A 4432-nucleotide genomic window follows, 5' to 3' on the forward strand; every position below is an offset into this window, starting at 1 on the left:
ACCTGATATGACCCCTCTCTATGACCCCAAGATCTATGTTCCACTCACCAGTATTTGTCAAGAGGAGGGTTTTATGGAAATGGAGAAGGGGTGAAGTTTCACCTCTGAGTCAGCACAGTACTGAGCAGAAATCGCTCGGGAAGAAGCGAGAATGGCAGGGGAAGTGGTGAAAACATAAGTATCCGGGGATCTCTGAAACTGTGGAGGATTTTGGACTTTTACTGGACATAAAGTTAGAAGATTAAAGCATCAACTCTGCCTTCCCCCCCGGTGATTTCCTCACACACAACCAGAATAAATTTCAAAAGGCGAATCTGACCATGTTTTATAACACCTGCACCCCCAAGCCCCAACACACACACCTAAAACCCTTCACTTGTTCTTGAGTTAAAGGCCCACTTCCTGGCCCGGCCCTCAAGGCCTCTGGGGTCTGGGCCCTGCCACACTCTCCAGATTCTCTGCACTCTAGACATACAGGCTGGCTTTCTCACCTCAGAAGTTTCATACCCTACTGACCACAGGGCCTTTGTACATGCTGTTCTCTCTAGAACTACCCCGCCCCAACCCCAACCCCCAGTTAACTCACTCACCCTTCGGGGCTCAGCTCAGACAAGCCACTCCTGAGCTCCTGACCAAGTCATCCATCCACCTTGGAATTTACCGCCACGATTACAGTGGCAAAGAGGAATGGAATAACCACAACATGGCTCAGAGTCCACACCTTAGAACAATCATGATTCATGCCCTGGCGCTGGGCACACCTTCCCTGAGTACATCTGAATCCCGAACAAAGTGAAGGTCTGTCATCGAGGGGGCGGGGGGATGGCTGTTAAGTAGACAACCAACAGTGTCTGCACCCTCTTGCAGGGGTGGAGGGGGGGCTATCATGTACTCCGGAACATGATGGAATGGGCAGAAGCATGAATGAACTTGCCATGTCTCAGGTCTGGACTCAGACTGGCCTGATGAGATTGTGGGCTGTGTGAGGTATGATGGAGCCTCATTCTTGGACAGCTTTTTATTAATACAGGTAAACTGCAAGTCAAATCATGTCCCCTGGGACACACAAAAAACCCACACAGCAAAACCTCCCACCTCAGCAGCAAGTGAGGCTTTTTGTCTCATCCTCCGACAGAATCCTGGTAAAGACCCAGTGCAGAGTCATAGACTAGTGCCATTCAGCTAATCCCTGTATCTGACACCAGTCTTTGCTTTGCTCACCACCAGCGATGGGATACCCACCAACTCCCATAGGAGCCCATTTCACCTGACCAGACCCCCACCACCGACCCATCATTAAGCCATAAAATCTAATTGGCATATTGTTTAATGGGAACAGAGTTTCAGTTTGGGATGATGAAAAAGTTCTAGAGATGGATGGTGGTGACACTTGCCCAAGAACGTCAATGTACTTAGTGCCACTGAAAGGTACACTTAAAAGTGGTTAAAATGGCCTTTCTGCCCGTGGACGCCACCGAGTAAGCATCATTGACGTCTCCCCCCAACCCCCGACCTCCACTGCCGTCTTGTCTAAGTCAGAGTCATCCAAAGAGCCCGAACAGCTGCGGAAGCTCTTCGTCGGAGGTTTGAGCTTTGAAACAACCGATGACAGTCTGAGGAGCCATTCTGAGCAGTGGGGAACGCTCACAGATCGTGTGGTAATGAGGGATCCAAACACCAAGCGCTCCAGAGGCTTCGGGTTTGTCACGTATGCCACTGTGGAGGAGGTGGATGCGGCCATGAAGGCAAGGCCACCCGAGGTGGATGGAAGAGTTGGGGAACCAAAGAGGGCGTCTCAAGAGAAGAGTCTCAAAGACCTGGTGCCCATTTAACTGTGAAAAAGATTTTTGTTGGTGGCGTTAAAGAAGACACTGAAGAACATCACCTAAGAGATTATTTTGAACAGTATGGGAAAATTGAAGTGATTGAAATCATGAGTGATGGAGGCAGTGGCAAAAAGAGAGCCTTTGCTTTCGTAACCTTCGATGACCATGACTCTGTAGACAAGATTGTCATTCAGAAATACCACACTGTGGATGGCCACAACTGTGAAGGAAAGCCCTGTCTAAGCAAGACATGGCTAGTGCCTCATCCAGCCAAAGAGGTCGAAGTGGTTCTGGAAACTTTGGTGGTGGTCGTGGAGGAAACTTCAGTGGTCGAGGTGCCTTGGGTGGCAGCCGCAGTGGCGGGGGATATGGTGGCAGTGGAAATGGCTATAATGGGTTTGGTAACGATGGAAGCCATTTCGGAGGTGGTGGAAGCTACAATGATTTTGACAGTTACAACGATCAATCTTCAAATTTTGGACCCATGAAAGGAGGGAACTTTGGAGGCAGCAGTTCTGGCCCCTATGGTGGTGGAGGCCAATACTTTGCCAAACCCCGAAACCAAGGTGGCTATGGTGGTTCCAGCAGCAGCAGTAGCTATGGCAGTGGCAGAAGGTTTTGAGTACTGCCAGGAAACGAAGCTCAGCAGGAGAGGAGAGCCAGAGAAGTGACAGGGAAGCTCCAGGTTACAACAGATCTGTGAACTCAGCCAAGCACAGTGGTGGCAGGGCCTAGCTGCTACAAAGAAGACATGTTTCAGACAATACTCATGTGTATGGGCAAAAAAACTCGAGGACCGTATTTGTGACTAATTGTATAACAGGTTATTTTAGTTTCTGTTCTGTGGAAAGTGTATAGCATTCCAACAAACGGTTTTAATGTAGATTTTTTTTTTTTTTGCACCCATGCTGTTGATTGCTAAATGTAATAGTCTGATCATGACGCTGAATAAATGTGTCTTTTTTTAAAATGTGCTGTGTAAAGTTAGTCTACTCTGAAGCCATTTTGGTAAACTACCCCAACAGTGTGAAGTTAGTATTCCTTCAGGGTGATGCCAGGTTCCATTCAAAATTTATTTACAACCTGCTCTGGTGGAGAAGCTATTGTCTTCCGAAACCTTGGTGTAGTTGAACTGACAGTTACTGCGTTGTGACCTGGAGTTCACCGTGAAAAGGGTCAACCAAGCAAAGTCATGGAGTTTTTTGATTATTAATATGATTGTTGGCACATCCTATGCAATATATCTAAATTGGATTATGGTACCAGATATAGATGGGAATGAAGCTTGTGTATCATCCATTATCATGTGTAATAAATAAACAATTTAATACTCTCTTGAAAAAAAAATGGTTAAAATGGTAAATTTTATGTTATGTATTTTTACCATAATTTTTTTTAAAAAGTGCTCTTTACAAGCTTGTGCGGCTTTGAGTACTTTTATTATTTTTATTTTTTTATTAATTTTATTGGCGTATAAGTGCTTTACAATATTGTGTTAGTTTCTACTGTACAGCAAGGTGAATCAGCTATACGTATACATATATCCCGGTTCGATCCCTGGTCAGGCAACTAAGATCCCACATGCCGCGGGGCAGCTAAGCCCACGTGCTACAACAAGAGGGAAGCCAGTGCGCCGAGACGAAGGTCCCACGTGCCGCGACTAAGACCCAATGCAGCCAAATAAATAAATAAATAAATAAATTTTTTTAAAAATTATCTGTTTTATACTTAGTATCGATAGTGTATAGATGTCCCAATCTCCCAATTCATCCCACCCACCCACCCCTTCCCCCTTGGTGTCCATACGTTTGTTCTCTACATCTGTGTCTCTATTTCTGCTTTGCAAATAAGATCATCTATATACCATTTTTTGAGTACTTTAAAAGTAACCATTTAAAGGTTACTCTAAAAAAAATCTAATTAAGAGTTAAGGGACTTCCCTGGTGGTCCAGTGGTTAAGAATCCGCCTTCCAGCGCAGGGGACTCAGGTTCGATCCCTGGTCAGGCAACTAAGATCCCACATGCCGCGGGGCAGCTAAGCCCACGTGCTACAACAAGAGGGAAGCCAGTGCGCCGAGACGAAGGTCCCACGTGCCGCGACTAAGACCCAATGCAGCCAAATAAATAAATAAATAAATAAATTTTTTTAAAAAACAAACAAAAAAATAGTTAAGGCAAACTCTTAGTGCGCCCCATGCTGTTTGATACTGATTTGCTTTCATTCAGGCCTCAGAAACCTGGGCTCAGTATTTCCACCTTCAAGTCCTGCCTCTGGCCCCGCAGGAATTATAGTCACCGTGACCCTCCCCTGCTATGAGCCTACTATGTACTAGGCTCTGAGGCTCTGAGGCTGCATCAAGGAGTAAGGCAGAGCCCTTGTCCTCCCAGACGCACAGGGAACAATCAGAATTTTTTTTTTCTTTTTGTTAGTAAAAACCTACAGGGCTCCAGTCTCTGTGAAACCTGCAGGGCTGGCCCACAGTGATTCATCCTTGAAGACCTCACCTGGGTAGCATGATGACAGTGGCACAGGATGACACTGGTCCCTGAGCACTCAGCACACGGAATGTTTGTTTGGTGCAATGTGTGGCCTCCTGGGAATGTCG

General features: G+C 46.2%; 1 pseudogene; it reads left to right on the forward strand.

Annotated features, from left to right (window-relative positions):
- The first annotated feature begins 1457 nt into the window (after nt 1-1457).
- Nucleotides 1458-3165, forward strand: LOC102977500 (heterogeneous nuclear ribonucleoprotein A1-like; annotated as a pseudogene).
- Nucleotides 3166-4432: the final 1267 nt, after the last annotated feature.

Source organism: Physeter macrocephalus, chromosome 6, assembly GCF_002837175.3.
Source record: "Physeter macrocephalus isolate SW-GA chromosome 6, ASM283717v5, whole genome shotgun sequence".
In the NCBI taxonomy this organism is placed as follows: domain Eukaryota; kingdom Metazoa; phylum Chordata; class Mammalia; order Artiodactyla; family Physeteridae; genus Physeter; species Physeter macrocephalus.